The 21,171-nt window shown below is 43.5% G+C and overlaps 1 protein-coding gene across 5 annotated transcripts in view; it reads right to left on the reverse strand.

Annotated features, from left to right (window-relative positions):
- The window catches only part of milt (trafficking kinesin-binding protein milt), a 249,712-nt gene that overhangs the window by 198,864 nt on the left and 29,677 nt on the right, over positions 1–21,171 (reverse strand). The window lies entirely within an intron of this gene.

Raw genomic sequence — 21,171 nt, forward strand, 5'->3', positions numbered from 1 at the left:
ATTCAAAACATCCATCATCAAACACGAGGCGACACACAGCGCATCCTTCACCTGACATACACCGAGCAGCGAAAGTGTGCACTTGTACCGAGTGTTAACGGTTCTGCCGTGTGTTATACCATGTCTTGGATTAAACCTGATCATCATCACAGCGCTACGTGTTATCTGTTACCTGTGAGCTTGAGGAGGTGCACCATGTACGCCACGGGTACAGGACACGTGGAGTGTAGTGTGCTCCGCCGCGGAGCAGAGGACGGAGGGTCACGAGGTCAGCCACCCAGCCTAGCCTGGACAGTCAGAGGTCATGTGAGGGCGCCACAAGCCGGGCACCACTCCCAGCCACTCCCACATTCCTGACCCCTGCTGGCCACTCACCTCCCTAATAAGGCGCCAGACCACTAACTGGTCCATCCATGGTCTCAATTGAGTAACACAACGCACAAGTGATCACTGGGCGAGCAAGTCTTCGTTTCCAGTACATACTTCATGACAGACCTTCCAGGGTTAAAGTTTAGCTTGCGGATAGAGTTTGTTTCGTCTTAAGTAACGGCTTAAGTTACCAGGTGATGCGTTTCCATCTGGTAACGCATTACCAGGAAACACACCTCTATTTAATGAAGCAGCAAACAGTTTACAAGATACAAGACAAAAGACGCCCCCTAACTCCCGCTCTTCCCACCTTCTCTATCAACCACAAGACACTTGAAATTCTAGTGACCAGGAGCAGGAGACAAGTCCCTACCACCGACCCTCACGAGGAGCGTCCCAACTTCTACATGTTTTATTAAGATTTTTATGAAATATTTCGAACAATCCACAAGATTTACAGCATCACAAATATCCACACAGCTTCATAAACCTTGCAATTCCTAGCCTTAGTAAGTAATTACCTATTTGTACCATAAAGGGTGGGAGTTTTATGCTCGTAATCTCATGAACATTCTCTACCATCACATGACTTGAATTTATGTATATTGTAAATTAGCCATGTCCTCAGTCATTCTCTTTCATTCATCCACCACCCTTATATGTACTTACTATAAAATCATTTTTTTATGAAGTTTGTTGCTCAGTTTCATGTTATGTCCTGTGGTTGCTCTATCTTTTCATCTCTCCAGTAACTCTTCACTGTGACATTATCCATCAGGTTATGTCCTGTGGTTGCTCTATCCCTTCATCTCTCCAGTAACTCTTCATGTTATATCCTGTGGTTGCTCTATCCCTTCATCTCTCCAGTAACTCTTCACTCTCAGGTTATCGATCTGTTTCCACAACTTAAAGGTAGTGATCAAGTCACTTCTCACTTCTCTCTGGACCTTCTCTTTCAGCTCTTTACGCTTCTTTAATTGCGTGACCAAATCTGAGAAGCAAATTTCAACTTTCACCTTATGTAGGATACGAACAGCTTCCTGATTATCACCTTATCCATAAAATTGAAAATTGTTCTAATATTTGCCAACTGACAGTTTGTCTCCCCAACTATTTCCTAAGCCGGAACTCTGCCGACGAGTCAGGGACGAGGTCGACTCCTGAGTTCTTCTCTCTCTCTCTCTCTCTCTCTCTCTCTCACACACACACACACACACACACACACACACACACACACACACACACACACACACACACACACACACACACACACACACACACACACACACACACACACACACACACACACACACACACACACACACACACACACACACACACACACACACACACACACACACACACACACACACACACACACACACACACACACACACACACACACACACACACACACACACACACACACACACACACACACACACACACACACACACACACACACACACACACACACACACACACACACACACACACACACACACACACACACACACACACACACACACACACACACACACACACACACACACACACACACACACACACACACACACACACACACACACACACACACACACACACACACACACACACACACACACACACACACACACACACACACACACACACACACACACACACACACACACACACACACACACACACACACACACACACACACACACACACACACACACACACACACACACACACACACACACACACACACACACACACACACACACACACACACACACACACACACACACACACACACACACACACACACACACACACACACACACACACACACACACACACACACACACACACACACACACACACACACACACACACACACACACACACACACACACACACACACACACACACACACACACACACACACACACACACACACACACACACACACACACACACACACACACACACACACACACACACACACACACACACACACACACACACACACACACACACACACACACACACACACACACACACACACACACACACACACACACACACACACACACACACACACACACACACACACACACACACACACACACACACACACACACACACACACACACACACACACACACACACACACACACACACACACACACACACACACACACACACACACACACACACACACACACACACACACACACACACACACACACACACACACACACACACACACACACACACACACACACACACACACACACACACACACACACACACACACACACACACACACACACACACACACACACACACACACACACACACACACACACACACACACACACACACACACACACACACACACACACACACACACACACACACACACACACACACACACACACACACACACACATAATCCTTAAATTCTGTTCCAGCTAAATAATAACTCTGCCTCAAGAGGCCATCCTCCTCTTTGTCTCATCCTCATTACTTTACTTACAGTTGCTCAAGTTGAATTTTTATAACCGTGTATCAAACCAACTTTGAGTCTTTTGAGGTTCCATTGTGATGCAATTCTCCTTGTTTTTCACTGCATTTACAAACATATATAGGTAGGAGTCTGTACCTTAATGTGAATCAATTACATATATCAAAAAGAGCAATGGTCCCAGAACAAAACCCTCTGGCACTCCGCTGGTCACATCCACCCATTTGGAGAAGACTCCTCTCACGTGTGTATTTTGTTTCCTTCAACTAAGATAATTTTCAGTCCACTGAAAAAGTATCTCCCGTTATTCCTGTCCTTTGATCCAGCTCCTTAATCAGCCTCCCATGCAGTACAGGGGGAAAATGCTTTCTGGCAGTCTAAATACTTCCTTGAATGTCTAAGACAGAGCTCACTCTCTCGTAGGAATCTAAGAGCTTTGTTACACAAGACCTTCCATCTCTAACTCCGTCCTGTCTCTTACTTAGGGTATTTTTCTTGTGTGTGTGTGTGTGTGTGTGTGTGTGTGTGTGTAAGTGAGTGTGTGTGTGTGTGTGTGTGTGTGTGTGTGTGTGTGTGTGTGTGTGTGTGTGTAAGTGAGTGTGTGTGTGTGTGTGTGTGTGTGTGTGTGTGTGTGTGTGTGTGTGTGTGTGTGTGTAAGTGAGTGTGTGTTTGTGTGTGTGTTATCTAGGTTCCCCAGGCAGCGTCATGTCACAGTGTCATCGACCTTCTGACCATCGTGCCGCCAGGATAACTTGCAGTACCCAGAAAAAGTAACATTCAAACCGGTAAGTTCACGGATTTACATAACTAACTTGAACAGGTCAGCTGCCTCGCGACGCAAGCTGCCTACCCTGCGTGCTGGTGACCAGTGAGTGTGCCTATATAGTGTGTGTGTTGGTGCTAGCCATGAGGGTCGGTACCTTAAGGTTTACTCAGCATCACAGTTGATGGCTTACCCTTGAAGACGACAACGTATATCTTCTCTGCTGTACAAAAGTTTTTTTTTCTTTTATAACGTTAAGGTAAGACCACCTCGCTTGGGCCTTGGGTCTGTTGTAACTCTCTCTCTCTCTCTCTCTCTCTCTCTCTCTCTCTCTCTCTCTCTCTCTCTCTCTCTCTCTCTCTCTCTCATCTCTGTAGTACAAGTAAGAAAGCAACATAAGGCTATACTATAATAACAACCTTACCTGAGTCTTGAGACATTGTGCAGAGTCTATTGTTGGAAGCCACTGGCGTGAGTCTGGTATCATGAACAAGGTCAAAGAGTTTCCAGAGAGGGAAGCCAAGAACATCTGTCTAGACTCCCAGAAGCATGTCTTAATTCACTGAGTAAAACGTTTTGTACAATTCCCGCAAAAGTTATCACTACAGCACTAGAGAATGCTAAAGGTCTTCTGAGGAGCTAAACTTCTTCAGGAAGTAACTCCTGACACTTCATTGTTGACACAGCGCCAAGATGGTTCATCATATGAGCATTAATCAAACTTGAGAGAAACATCTGGCAACAGACGTGTCGACCACACGAGAGTGCTGGTGCCACTGAGCAATTTATGTTCTCCAAACTGTTCTTGTGGCCACACAATTTTTTGCTACTGCACAACAAAACCAATGCTGGTCCACGTTTGTACTATCCTCAGGTCACACAGCAGCAAGTGCAGGTCCAGCACTGCACTATCCTCAGGTCACACAGCAGCAAGTGCTGGTCCAGCACTGCACTATCCTCAGGTCACACATTATCAAGCACCTGCAGGTACGCAACATGTTCACGAGGTACCTTCCAGTGTAGGCACCATTAGACAGTACAGTGTGAAAATATCTCTATACAGAAAGGAAACTGATGCCGGCTTCCTACACGACCTGTAGATGATATCTTACAATCTGCGGGTCACATCTTACAATCTGCGGGTCACATCTTACAATCTGCGGGTCACATTTCATTAGAACGAAAGGTAACACATGAGTTCAAGCAACGATGGCATGGCGACGCGTCGCTGATGGTTGCTGACGGCGCGACGGTACAGGGACTCCTCACCACACGTCACCGTCAGCTGGTCTGGACCGTGAGGCAGGACCCTCACCACACGTCACCGTCAGCTGGTCTGGACCGTGAGGCAGGACCCTCACCACACGTCACCGTCAGCTGGTCTGGACCGTGAGGCAGGACCCTCACCACACGTCACCGTCAGCTGGTCTGGACCGTGAGGCAGGACCCTCACCACACGTCACCGTCAGCTGGTCTGGACCGTGAGGCAGGACCCTCACCACACGTCACCGTCAGCTGGTCTGGACCGTGAGGCAGGACCCTCACCACACGTCACCGTCAGCTGGTCTGGACCATGAGGCAGGACCCTCACCACACGTCACTGTCAGCTGGTCTGGACCATGAGGCAGGACCCTCACCACACGTCACCGTCAGCTGGTCTGGACCGTGAGGCAGGACCCTCACCACACGTCACCGTCAGCTAGTCTGGACCGTGAGGCAGGACCCTCACCACACGTCACCGTCAGCTAGTCTGGACCGTGAGGCAGGACCCTCACCACACGTCACTGTCAGCTAGTCTGGACCGTGAGGCAGGACCCTCACCACACGTCACCGTCAGCTGGTCTGGACCGTGAGGCAGGACCCTCACCACACGTCACTGTCAGCTAGTCTGGACCGTGAGGCAGGACCCTCACCACACGTCACCGTCAGCTGATCTGGACCGTGAGGCAGGACCCTCACCACACGTCACCGTCAGCTGGTCTGGACCGTGAGGCAGGACCCTCACCACACGTATTATCGACACAATTATACACCATCAACCAAACCTCTGGTGTGACAGCAAGAATCAAACACTAGCAAATTACAGAATACATCCTCAAGATGTATACACGGCATAGCCTCTATATCGAAATGATATTACATATGGATATATTGACGCTACAGTATTACGTCTTTACATACTGACGCTACAGTATTACATCTGTACATACTAACGCTACAGTATTACATCTGTACATACAGAAACTACAGTATTACACCTGTACATACTGACGCTACAGTATTACATCTGTACATACTGACGCTACAGTATCGCATCTGTACATACAGAAGCTACAGTATTACAACTGTACATACGAAAGCTACAGTATTACATCTGTACATACTGACGCTACAGTATCGCATCTGTACATACAGAAGCTACAGTATTACAACTGTACATACGAAAGCTACAGTATTACACCTGTACATACAGAAGCTACAGTAATACATCCGTGCATACAGAAACTACAGTAATACATCTGTACATACTGACGCTATAGTATTGCATCTGTACATTATGACGCTACAGTGTTATATTTGTACATATTGACGCTACAGTGTTACATTTGTACATACTGACACTACAGTGTTATATTTGTACATATTGACGCTACAATGTTACATTTGTACATATTGACGCTACAGTGTTACGTTTGTACATACTGACACTACAATGTTACATTTGTACATACTGACGCTACAGTGTTGCATTTGTACATATTGACGCTACAATGTTACATTTGTACATATTGACGCTACAATGTTACATTTGTACATACTGACGCTACAGTGTTACATTTGTACACAATGACACTACAGTGTTACATTTGTACATATTGACGGTACAACAAGATGAAGTGACATTTTCTTACGTATTATATCTATCTTTTGAGAACAACTAAATTTAGCGAAGTTTTATTGAAACACTGGTAAGCGAGGTAATCCTGTCCCCTGTGAACCAGCTGACGGCACACCATGCCACCAGCTGGCAGTATACCCTGACACCAGCTGACGGTATACCCTGACACCAGCTGACGGTATAACCTGACACCAGCTGACGGCATAACCTGACACCAGCTGATCGTATACACTGCCACCAGCTGACGGAATAACCTGACACCAGCTGGGGGAATATTCTACCGGACGTGTGTACGGCAGCTGGGGTCAATGTGGTTCCCACAGTTGTATCATGCTCTCCTGCACACTTACTGGCCATCTGGTTTCTCGGCGGTGTTGATATTAGTTTTGTTGTTGTTGTTGTGTAAGGTTTGATATTTCTGATGTTCTTGTATGATATATTTCTGATGCTCTTGTATGATATATTTCTGATGTTCTTGTATGATATATTTCTGATGTTCTTGTATGATATATTTCTGATGTTCTTGTATGATATATTTCTGATGTTCTTGTATGATATATTTCCTAGTTGTTGTCTTGGGATAATTGCTGATGTTTGACATTGTTGATATTGTTGTTCTTATTATTGCTGTTACATTACTGTTGTAGATGTGGTTATGTATGGTTATTATTGATGTTACATTACTGTTGTAGATGTGGTTATGTATGGTTATTATTGCTGTTACATTACTGTTGTAGATGTGGTTATGTATGGTTATTATTGTTGTTACATTACTGTTGTAGATGTGGTTAAGTATGGTTATTATTGCTGTTACATTACTGTTGTAGATGTGGTTATGTATGGTTATTATTGCTGTTACATTACTGTTGTAGATGTGGTTATGTATGGTTATTATTGCTGTTACATTACTGTTGTAGATGTGGTTATGTATGGTTATTATTGTTGTTACATTACTGTTGTAGATGTGGTTATGTATGGTTATTATTGCTGTTACATTACTGTTGTAGATGTGGTTATGTATGGTTATTATTGCTGTTACATTACTGTTGTAGATGTGGTTATGTATGGTTATTATTGCTGTTACATTACTGTTGTAGATGTGGTTATGTATGGTTATTATTGCTGTTACATTACTGTTGTAGATGTGGTTATGTATGGTTATTATTGCTGTTACATTACTGTTGTAGATGTGGTTATGTATGGTTATTATTGCTGTTACATTACTGTTGTAGATGTGGTTATGTATGGTTATTATTGCTGTTACATTACTGTTGTAGATGTGGTTATGTATGGTTATTATTGCTGTTACATTACTGTTGTAGATGTGGTTATGTATGGTGATTAGTGTTATAGGTCTTCGTCTTGTTGTCTAGGTTAGGTGTTAATAAAACTGTTGTTGTGTTCCGTTGTTAATGTCCGCTACTCTTACCCAATCCTCCTTAACCTTCTCTCTCTCTCTCTCTCTCTCTCTCTCTCTCTCTCTCTCTCTCTCTCTCTCTCTCTCTCTCTCTCTCTCTCTCTCTTCCATCTCTATACAAAATTTCGTTATTTCTCTCCTTTATCTTAAGATGTGTCATATAAACTTTCTCTTAAGGCATATCACATAAACTTTGTCTTAAGATATGTCATATAAACTTTGTCTTAAGATATGTCATATAAACTTTGTCTTAAGATATGTCATATAAACTTTGTCTTAAGATATGTCATATAAACTTTGTCTTAAGATATGTCATATAAACTTTGTCTTAAGATATGTCATATAAACTTTGTCTTAAGATATGTCATATAAACTTTGTCTTAAGATATGTCATATAAACTTTGTCTTAAGATATGTCATATAAACTTTGTCTTAAGATATGTCAAATAAACTTTGTCTTACGAAATGTTATATAAACTTTGTCTTAAGGTATGTTGTATAAAAATTTTTTCTTTGCTAGGGGCTTGCTGGTGTGTGTGTGTGTGTGTGTGTGTGTGTGTGTGGTGTGTGTGTGCGTGTGTGTGTGTGTGTGTGGCCACTTGCCGGTGCACGCCTACCATACACACAGCATCACCAGGGAAATTGCGTGGGCACTGGACGCACATGAGTGTACGTGGGCACTGGACGCACATGAGTGTACGTGGGCACTGGACGCACATGAGTGTACGTGGGCACTGGACGCACATGAGTGTACGTCACCAACACTCAGGCATCATCTTGCCTCACCGTAAACTCCAACACAAGTCAGGCTCACAGTACAGTATGGCAGGATGTGTAGCACTGGGACCCGACCTGAGCAGGACAGTAATGTTTGTGGTATTACATAAGTAATCAGAGGGGTAGGGAGAACCCAGGTCATCTTCCTGTGTCATGCCGTATGTTACTTCCTACGTAACACCATCCTTATGATCACCAGCCGTATGTAACAGTTCAGTAACACCGGTTTAACACAACAACTGTGCACGATGACCAGCTGCTCCTGAAGATGACGTAACGAAACACAAACACAGCCAAGTTGTTTGTATCACGTCCTTTCCTCCATCTTCTGCCTCCACACACTCCATCTTCTGCCTCCACACACTCCAGCTGCTGCCTCCACACACTCCAGCTGCTGCCTCCACACACTCCACTTCGTCTGCTTGGCTTGCAACATGTCCGTGTTTGTTCTTCTTTAGGAAGACCCACTACTTGATCGCCAAAGATCCACCAGCGACACGCGTGCTGTGCACTCTCCTGCTCTAACCCTTCCCAACACACACTACGTACTAGCTCTCCTCAGTTCACATTTCTACCTCAGATGCCCGCTCATCTCACGGTGAAATTTTGATAATAACACTGCACTCAAGACCCGCGGCCTGCAGGGTAGGTAGGTCCACCAACCCTAAGGGTTTCACCTCCACCACTTTAGGGAAACTGAGCAGGCACATGGACCCATGACGTCACCACCTTGAGTTTCCCCCCTGTGTTCCACCTCACCAAGCGGTCGACGATCCCCTCACTCCAGCAGGTCTACGCCAACTTTACCGACACGCGCCAACCAATGGTTTCCAAACCTACAACACTAAGGTCGAATATTGCACGGGCTTACGGGCTGTGAGGTATGAACAGTCGACCGTACGACCGAGGATCAATACACTAGGTTGCATCACACGCCGGCGGTGGCCGACGCTGGAGCCATCGTGCGGCAGCGACTGGAACTGACGAATCAATATAGCAGCTGATCATAAGGTTACCTTTTAAGTTTTGTTGCTGAACATCCCCTGAAATATGCTCAGAAAATTATGTAAACTTTACACAGTACTGACTAGGTTGACCTTGCCCAGTATTCATTCAATTCCTAGAATTTAATTCATTGTTCACGCCAGAGGACCACAATCAAGCACAAATATGTGGATCGTTCCGCTGACTTTCGGGTGCGGGAGGAGTGCCGAGGGAACCCTGGGTTTGCGACTCTGGCACAAAATATGACGTTCACACCAAACGGAAAACATGAGCCAGAGAACGCCTCACTTCACCCACAACAGACCCTCGTCAACAACCTTTAACAACGGCTGAAAACAACACTAACGTCTCCAACACGAGGAACGTTTAGGATCAACCCTTCAAGCAATATACAACACGGAGAACGTTTAGGATCAACCCTTCATACAACAGGCCCATCGTAACACATTTCTTCTTTCTAATGTGTGATAGAAATAGGCATTGGCTCAAGAAAACGACAAGGCAGGAATAATGGAATGACCATCATGATGATGCCTATATAAAGCATCATAACGAATGATACTTGTGCACCAGGTCTTGGGTGATGGGCGGCAAGGCAGGCTGGAGACGGGTGGCCTAGCACGACGCATGGACGGGCCTGGGTCCATAGCCCAGGGAAGGACAGTATACGTGAGAGAGGAGAGAAAGCAGGAGAAACAAGAAACATGTGAAATACACAGAACACTGAAGAGGAAGAGATAGAGGGAAGCAAATTCAGGACAGATAAAGAGAGGGTTTGAGAGGACAGGGATAGGAAGAACAGACACAACACATGAGAAGGGATGGATACGTAATGAGAAGGCAGGGAAAGAGGAGGTAAAGACGGGGTTAACAGTGAGGGAGGGAGAGATAGAAAGGGAAGGAAGAACACAGATAAAGAGAGAGACACGCGCAAAGTGGATGCTTAGAAGACGAGAGAAAATTAATAATGTAGGGAAAAGGAAATGTATATTGTACCAGGAATGCAGGCATCAAGTAAGGACTAAGTTATGTCTGACCATCATTCCCGTTGATGAAATTATCATCACAACCTGAGTTACAACCTGTGTCACAGCCTGTGTCACGGCCTGGATCACACTTCATGGGTCACACAGCCTAGGTCACACAACAGCCTGGATACCATAGTTTCAATCGCAGGCTGTGTTTGTTACCGGACTCACCCGCCTGTGGTTACCGGAGTGGAGTGGGTTGTATCAGTGTCAGTTGACGAATGGGAATAGTGTCTTTGAGGAACTTTTCCCTACAAAAGGACCCATCATTTCCCTGCTGGTGACTGTATGGCAACCTCGAAGCTGCAGGATCTTGATATTACATATACCATTAACACCTTCTTCCTGCTCAGACCTCAACCATGGCAGGAACCACAGCCACCAGCATCCCCCAGCGAAGCGACCAGGAAGGAGCACAGGTGGTACCATCAGGTGGGTGATGACGCCGGTGGGAGGATGAGGCAAGATGACCGACCGGAGGAGTCAGGAAAGAATAATGGAGGTGTGGGGAGCGGACAGTCCTAGTGGGGAGGATCTGGTCGGAAAGACTGGATGGGGAGGCTTTGGTTGGAAAGATTGGGTGGGGAGTCTTAACCAGGAGGAACGGGCTGCGGACACTGGCCGGGGGAAAAGTTTGGCTGGGCAATGTACATATGATGCGAGTGAGACATCAGGGGAGAATGAAGCGTTGAAGGCAGGAGAGGAAGAACAGAGGGCAAACCTCGAACAGATATTACCGGAAGCTACAGAGTGAGGCAGCCAGCAGGCCTCACCTGCGGCACACATCAGCTAAATGTTAAAATGAATCCATAAAACGCAGAGGAGCCCCCTCACCAAGGCATACACCACCACTGACGTGTGACCGTGAGCAGGGCAGCCTGTGAGGCATCAAGATATCCTGGTGATGAAAGAAGTGTGTGTGTGTGTATGAGCGGGGGTGGCAGCGGCAGACGCATCCCGGCAGTCATAAGGCTGCAAAACACTGGCATAGTTGTGTCAATGGCCGGGTGTTACTCTACATGTTGCTGGCGGTCAACACGCTAGGTAGGCTGCTCACCACGTTTCTCTCGTTACTCTTGTAGCGCCGTCAGCAACACTTTATGTTGCCTCTCTCGGTATGGCTGAACTTCCGGTGACACGAGAGTAATGAGCAAGTTCCTCCGTCAATATGTGATCGCTAAGGAGCCAGTCTTACAAGGAAGTATACTTGATATAATGTTTGGGTTCTCATTTCTCCAGTCTGCTCCTGTGGTCGCCGGCGACTCGTCCTCACCAGAGAAGACACCTGACCGGCTGGCTCCCGTCCTGCACCACCACGAGTCACCAATGGACCATCTGGTGATTCACTGCCACAGTTGTTGCTCTCATACCATCCTGGTGAACCTTGATGTTCTCCTTGTGCAACAATAATCGCATACGTTACTGCCCTAACTGAGGCATGTACTACCCTCCACTCTCTCTCTCTCTCTCTCTCTCTCTCTCTCTCTCTCTCTCTCTCTCTCTCTCTATATATATATATATATATATATATATATATATATATATATATATATATATATATATATATATATTTTTTTTTTTTTTTTTTATTTTATATATATTTATTATACTTTGTCGCTGTCTCCCGCGTTTGCGAGGTAGCGCAAGGAAACAGACGAAAGAAATGGCCCAACCCCCCCCCCCCCCATACACATGTATATACATACGTCCACACACGCAAACATACATACCTACACAACTTTCCATGGTTTACCCCAGACGCTTCACATGCCTTGATTCAATCCACTGACAGCACGTCAACCCCGGTATACCACATCGCTCCAATTCACTCTATTCCTTGCCCTCCTTTCACCCTCCTGCATGTTCAGGCCCCGATCACACAAAATCTTTTTCACTCCATCTTTCCACCTCCAATTTGGTCTCCCTCTTCTCCTCGTTCCCTCCACCTCCGACAAATATATCCTCTTGGTCAATCTTTCCTCACTCATTCTCTCCATGTGCCCAAACCACTTCACCCTCTTCTGCTCTCTCAACCACGCTCTTTTTATTTCCACACATCTCTCTTACCCTTACGTTACTCACTCGATCAAACCACCTCACACCACACATTGTCCTCAAACATCTCATTTCCAGCACATCCATCCTCCTGCGCACAACTCTATCCATAGCCCACGCCTCGCAACCATACAACATTGTTGGAACCACTATTCCTTCAAACATACCCATTTTTGCTTTCCGAGATAATGTTCTCGACTTCCACACATTCTTCAAGGCCCCCAGAATTTTCGCCCCCTCCCCCACCCTATGATTCACTTCCGCTTCCATGGTTCCATCCGCTGACAGATCCACTCCTAGATATCTAAAACACTTTACTCCCTCCAGTTTTTCTCCATTCAAACTTACCTCCCAATTGACTTGTCCCTCAACCCTACTGTACCGAATAACCTTGCTCTTATTCACATTTACTCTCAGCTTTCTTCTTTCACACACTTAACCAAACTCAGTTACCAGCTTCTGCAGTTTCTCACACGAATCAGCCACCAGCGCTGTATCATCAGCGAGCAACTGACTCACTTCCCAAGCTCTCTCATCCACAACAGACTGCATACTTGTCCCTCTTTCTAAAACTCTTGCATTCACCTCCCTAACAACCTAATCCATAAACAAATTAAACAACCATGGAGACATCACGCACCCCTGCCGCAAACCAACATTCAATGAGAACCAATTACTTTCCTCTCTTTCTACTCGTACACATGCCTTAAATCCTCGATAAAAACTTTTCACTGCTTCTAACAACTTGTCTCCCACACCATATATTCTTAATACCTTCCACAGAGCATCTCTATCAACTCTATCATATGCCTTCTCCAGATCCATAAATGCTACACACAAATCCATTTGCTTTTCTAAGTATTTCTCACACACATTCTTCAAAGCAAACACCTGGTCCACACATCCTCTACCTCTTCTGAAACCACACTGCTCTTCCCCAGTCTGATGCTCTGTACAAGCCTTCACCCTCTCAATTAATACCCTCTCATATAATTTCCCAGGAATACTCAACAAACTTATACCTCTGTAATTTGAGCACTCACTTTCATCCCCTTTACCTTTGTACAATGGCACTATGCAAGCATTCCGTCAATCCTCAGGCACCTCACCATGAGTCATACATACATTAAATAACCTTACCAACCAGTCAACAATACAGTCACCCCCTTTTTTAATAGATTCCACTGCAATACCATCCAAACCCGCTGCCTTGCCGGCTTTCATCTTCCGCAAAGCTTTTACTACCTCTTCTCTGTTTATCAAATCATTCTCCCTAACCCTCTCACTTTGCACACCACCTCGACCAAAACACCCTATATCTGCCACTCTACCATCAAACACATTCAACAAACCTTCAAAATATTCACTCCATCTCCTCACATCACCACTACTTGTCATCACCTCCCCATCAGCTCCTTTCACTGATTTTCCCATTTGTTCCCTTGTCTTACGCATTTTATTTACCTCCTTCCAAAACATCTTTTTATTTTCCCTAAAATTTAATGATAGTCTTTCACCCCAACTCTCATTTGCCCTCTTTTTCACCTTTTGCACCCTTCTCTTGACCTCTTGCCTCTTTCTTTTATACATCTAACAATCATTTGCATTATTTCCCTGCAAAAATCGTCCAAATGCCTCCCTCTTCTCTTATACAAATAATCTTACTTCTTCATCCCATCACTCACTACTTTTTTTTAATCTGCCTGCCTCCCAAGCTTCTCATGCCACAAGTATCTTTTGCGCAAGCCATCACTGCTTCCCTAAATACATCCCATTCCTCCCCCACTCCCCTTATATATATATATATATATATATATATATATATATATATATATATATATATATATATATATATATATATATATATATACATATATATATATATATATATATATATATATATATATATATATATATATATATATATATATATATATATATATATATATATAAGACGTGTCACACAAGTGTTGCTCTGGAAATGTTGTACACACATGTGTTTTAGTAACATAATGTTGTTGTATCGAGGAAGCATTACAGAGGCATACAAACCCTGCTGCTGCTGCTGCATTACGTTTGTAACGGCGGCAGTGACGTGGTGGCTGAGCAGCCTGGCTCCCACCTCCCGGCGTGACCATAAATGTGATGTAGTGATCACTGAGTGGCTATCATCATGACCATCATTATGATCATCATGACCATCATGATGATCACCATGATCATTATGATGGTCATGATGATTAGACATACTTCGTTTCAAGTACCCAAGTGACACATTATTCAGTCCTCAATAGTTTCATGGACAGCTCAGAGCCATTTCTCCTTAATTCATCTGTTTGTTTTCCTGCTTCCGTTACATTACTCTGCATGTGTGTGTGAGACTTCTTTTGTTATTACAAACAGTCTCGAGACCAGTGGTAGTTTATAAGTTTGTTTTTCTTTGTATTCTTCGTCAACCTGCGTCAACCTGCGTCAACCTGCGTCAACCTGCGTCAACCTGCCTCAACCTGGCTAAGCTTCCATCGCTGGCCGTCTCAGCCAATAAGTTGCATCTTACAGAAACGATTTTCTTCAGCTTCATTTCCCTGGTTGTGTGTGGTGAAGCACGTGAGCACTTGCTTCTGTTACACTACCGCTGCCACGCCACCAACAGATCAATACGAGGGAACCAGCCGCCTCACGCAGCATCCTCAGGCTGCCTCACTTGCCTGTTATGTATACGAAACGCTACATAAAGCTCCGAAACACGATTACGTAATGAATGACCCAAGCGTCAAGGGCACGGCGGAAAGCAGGCCGCCTCCGTAGAAGATAAGTTATTCACTTTCAGTCGAAGTAAAGCCGTAAGGTGCGCCGGGAGAGGCATCCTATGCCTCACGTGGCGGTGACCGTGACCACCGCCAACACCACGTTAAGAACTTCTATTCCCAGCTCTCCCGGTACTCTTGCGCAATCCTCCTTAACCTTCTCTCTCTCTCTCTCTCTCTCTCTCTCTCTCTCTCTCTCTCTCTCTCTCTCTCTCTCTCTCTCTCATGGGTAAATTGGGTAGATTAGGCATAATGAGTAGATGGTGTAGCGTGGGTACAGTACGTAGGGTGGAAAATGCTTTAAATCATATGGACAGCTAACGATACTTCTGGGGATGTCCACACCGGCTCCAGGAAGGAAGGCCAGACAACGATACCGTGCCGTCCACGGGCACCGTGTGAGTAGTGTCAGTACACATGGCTGACTGACATTAACGTAACTATAGAGTCTTTGTTATCATTCAAACTAAACTAAAGCAAACTCTGCCAGTCAGTAACCCAGTCATTACCTCAGCCCACCAGTGAGACAAATAACCCAAGAACTGCTTCGATCCGTCACAACTGAACTGCTTAAGACCTATCAGAAGAGAACATCAAATCGCTGTTTCCCTAAAAACCCTTAATTGGCGTTGATAACTATCAATTCTCATGTGGCCTCATGGGTTCGTATCCTGACGGAGGGAGGCACTATACATAAGAGGCGACCATCCGTACGCAACCAGCATATAAAGTTAATACTTCCGTCATCTTGTAATCAAAAAAGTAATCAAGCGAATGGTTTTACAAATTACCTCAGTAAAATAATCCTTACATCTCCCGAAGGAATGTTTAATGTCTACGTTAGCGATCTGATTAAAGAACAAATTTGATAATGTCACTCCTCACTCCTCTCTCTTCCAATGTTGACCTCCAGCCTTTCCCTATATATAACTCAGGTATCTTAATTCTCGTTCCATCTTTGTTGCATATATCTGGACGTTCTCTATCAGCTTTTGTGTTTATGTAGGTGTGATGACCAAACGTGAGAAACATATTCTAGCCTTGGCCTAATGTAAGCTAGGAACAGCTTCCTAAATGTTTCTTCATACAATTACTTAAAAGCAATTCTGATATTTGTCAGCAAACAGTTTGTGTCCTAAACTGTTCTCCTAAAGTAGGACTCTGGCGACAGGTTAGGGGCTATGTCGACTCCCAAGTCCTCTCACACACAAAATGCTGAAGCTTACTTCCTGCAAGATGTTAATCGTACTGAGGCTTTTTTTTCCACTTTATCACATCTTCATTAACTTCATTAACCACATGTCAGACCAACTTTGGAGTCTCTGTATATCCGGTTCAGGTCGTCGCTTCTGCTCCCTCTCAGGGTATTACAAACTTACAGAAATCAATGAGCACTAAAATTAAAGATCAATGTCTGGTCCTTGGACATTCCTCGTGTATTGTGCTATGCAGCTAAATGTCAATCATGAATTTAGTGTCGCGCAGAGTAATCCAAGGTGAGATGAGATCTTACAAAGAAATCAACCGTAAAACCCTAATAGATCAGTCTCACTCGAAAAACAATCATAATATAATTTAACTATTGTTATAAGCTAAAATAATATATCCATTTTTCACTAAAAGGTTTCAGTAAATATACCGAGGATGCAGAGCAAAATAAGATTCAATAGTTTCCCATAACAAAATCGTTTTCTACCACACTTCTTACCTTCACAGAAAATGAGACCTTGTATCAAAATTTAAGGTCATCTGATACAAAAAATATTGGAATCACATCACCGACTTGAAAGCTTTATAAAGTACTGTATGCATCCATATCTACTTTACAAATGACTTACAAAATATTTCTGTTCAACATCTACTATATGTACATTCTCATATCTTACGCGTTTCATCAATACTTACTAATCTTCAGAGCCTGTAAACTGTAAATCCCCAATCAGATCCTATTCTAGCACTACACTTGGAAACACACACACACACACTCATATATATATATATATATATATATATATATATATATATATATATATATATATATATATATATATATAGTCCTTTTTTATATGATCATATATATATATATATATATATATATATATATATATATATATATATATATATATATATATATATATATATATATATATATATATATATGTGTGTGTGTGTTGTATGGTTGCGAGGCGTGGGCTATGGATAGAGTTGTGTGCAGGAGGATGGATGTGCTGGAAATGAGATGTTTGAGGACAATGTGTGGTGTGAGGTGGTTTGATCGAGTAAGTAACGTAAGGGTAAGAGAGATGTGTGGAAATAAAAAGAGCGTGGTTGAGAGAGCAGAAGAGGGTGTTTTGAAATGGATTGGGCACATTGAGAGAATGAGTGAGGAAAGATTGACCAAGAGGATATATGTGTCGGAGGTGGAGGGAACGAGGAGAAGAGGGAGACCAAATTGGAGGTGGAAAGATGGAGTGAAAAAGATTTTGTGTGATCGGGGCCTGAACATGCAGGAGGGTGAAAGGAGGGCAAGGAATAGAGTGAATTGGAGCGATGTGGTATACCGGGGTTGACGTGCTGTCAGTGGATTGAATCAAGGCATGTGAAGCGTCTGGGGTAAACCATGGAAAGCTGTGTAGGTATGTATATTTGCGTGTGTGGACGTATGTATATACATGTGTATGGGGGTGGGTTGGGCCATTTCTTTCGTCTGTTTCCTTGCGCTACCTCGCAAACGCGGGAGACAGCGGCAAAAAAAAAAAAAATATATATACATATACATATATATATATATATATATATATATATATATATATATATATATATATATATATATATATATAGACATATACATATATACACAAGTACATAATTCATACGTGATGCCTTTATCTATTTCCATCGCCACCCCTCACACATGTAATGACAACCCCCTCCCCTGCACGCGCGCTAGGTAGCGCTAGGAAAAGACAACAAAGGCCACATTCGTTCACATCCAGTCTCTAGCTGTCATGTATAATGCACCGAAACCACAGCTCCCTTTCCACATCCAGGCCCCACCAAACTTTCCATGGTTTACCCCAGACGCTTCATATGCCCTGCTTCAATCCAATGACAGCACGTCGACCCCGGTATACCACATCGTTCCAATTCACTCTAATCCTTGCACGCCTTTTACCCTCCTGCATGTTCAGGTCCCGGTCGCTCAAAATCTTTTTCACTCCATCTTTCCACCTTTAATTTGGTCTCCAACTTCTCCTCATTCCCTCCACCTTTGACACATATATCCTCTTTGTCAATCTTTCCTCATTTATTCTCTCCATGTGACCGAACCATTTCAATACACCCTCTTCTGCTTTCTCTACCACACTCTTTTTATTACCACACATCTCTCTTACCCTTTTATTACTTACTCGATCAAACCTCACATCACATATGATCCTCAAACATATCATTTCCAACACATCTACCCTCCTCCGCACAACTCTATCTATAGTCCACGCCTCGCAACCACATAACATTGTTGAAACCACTATTCCTTTACACATACCCATTTTTGCTCTCCGAGATAACGTTCTCGCCTTCCACACATTCTTCAACGCTCCCAGAACCTTCGCCCCTCCCCCCACCTGTGACTCACTTCCGCTTCCATGGTTCCATCCGCTGCCAAATCCACTCCCAGATATCTAAAACACTTCACTTCCTCCAGTTTTTCTCCATTCTAATTTACCTCCCAATTAACTTGTCCCTCAACCCAACTGTACCTAATAACCTTGCTCTTATTCACATTTACTCTCAGCTTTCTTCTTTCAAACACTTTACCAAACTCAGTCACCAACATCTGCAGCTTCTTACCCGAATCAGCCACCAGCGCTGTATCATCAGCGAACAACAACTAACTCACTTCCCAAGCCCTCTCATCCAGAACAGACTGCATTCTTGCCCCTCTCTCCAAAACTCTTGCATTTACCTCCCTAACAACCCCATCCATAAACAAATTAAACAACCATGGAGACATAACGCACCCCTGCCGCAAACCCTGCAATAATATATTCAAATCTATTCCAGAAAGTTTTGAGGATGATAAAATCACTGGGGAAAAATATCAGTATTTGAGTGGATGAAACGCATTTAGGGAAGAAGAAAACAACATAAATATCATACTATAAGAAACACTGCTGGCGTGAGAAGCTCCAGAGGCAAACCTTATTTCGTTATTAATAGTAAATAAAGTCAGGACGCCATTTAGTAAACAATCACGACCCGAGTTGAGGTCGGGTGCGTTCAAGAATGGCAACATGTATATCATAAAATCTATGACATTAATGTTACTATCCTTTGTAATTTCAATAATTGAATATTCAACATTTCTCGTGTTACAAGAGTTACAGTTAATAACTGAGATGGCATTACTCCAGTCAGTACAATGATCATAACTTCTAACATGATTCAACAACTCATTTGATTCTTGCCCTGTGCTTATACAATATCTATGCTGCTTAAATCTAGCAGAAAGATCCTTACCAGTCTGCCCAACATAAAACATATTACAATTTTTACATGGTACGCTATAAACACAGCCTGCGGAACTTTCTGGTGAGCTCCTGATCAAGATATTCTCTAGAGTACGTTGTTGTTGAGGGCAACATTTACATTAAAGTATTTAAGCAACATGGGAAGTAATGTAAAACTATTATCAAAATGGAGAACTAAAAGCTTCTTGGTGTCAATGGGAAATTTGGGTTTAACTCTATAAAACTATTTCTTTGCCAACTTATGGGATTTATCAATGAAAGATCTAGGATACTTTAACTTGTATCCAATAGGGTGTATCGTCTCAAACTCATCATCAATAAACTCTGGACTGCTTCTGTGCCCCCACTACTTGCTGAACCATGCAATACTCGACAAGCTGCTGTATGGTCACTGGCAACTCAAGTGTAGGACGTTTTGATAACAGTTTCTTTCCCAACACCTCAAAGCTTTGGAACTCTTTTCCTTCTCAAATCTTTCTCGATAACTATGAACTGGCTTATTTCTCGATAACTATGAACTGGCTTATTTCTCGATAACTATGAACTGGCTTATTTCTCGATAACTATGAACTGGCTTATTTCTCGATAACTATGAACTGGCTTATTTCTCGATAACTATGAACTGGCTTATTTCTCGATAACTATGAACTGGCTTATTTCTCGATAACTATGAACTGGCTTATTTCTCGATAACTATGAACTGGCTTATTTCTCGATAACTATGAACTGGCTTATTTCTCGATAACTATGAACTGGCTTATTTCTCGATAACTATGAACTGGCTTATTTCTCGATAACTATGAACTGGCTTATTTCTCGATAACTATGAACTGGCTTATTTCTCGATAACTATGAACTGGCTTATTTCTCGATAACTATGAACTGGCTTATTTCTCGATAACTATGAACTGGCTTATTTCTCGATAACTATGAACGGGCTTATTTCTCGATAACTATGAACTGGCTTATTTCTCGATAACTATGAACTGGCTTATTTCTCGATA

This window comes from Panulirus ornatus, chromosome 48 (assembly GCF_036320965.1).
Source record: "Panulirus ornatus isolate Po-2019 chromosome 48, ASM3632096v1, whole genome shotgun sequence".
In the NCBI taxonomy this organism is placed as follows: Eukaryota; Metazoa; Arthropoda; class Malacostraca; order Decapoda; family Palinuridae; genus Panulirus; species Panulirus ornatus.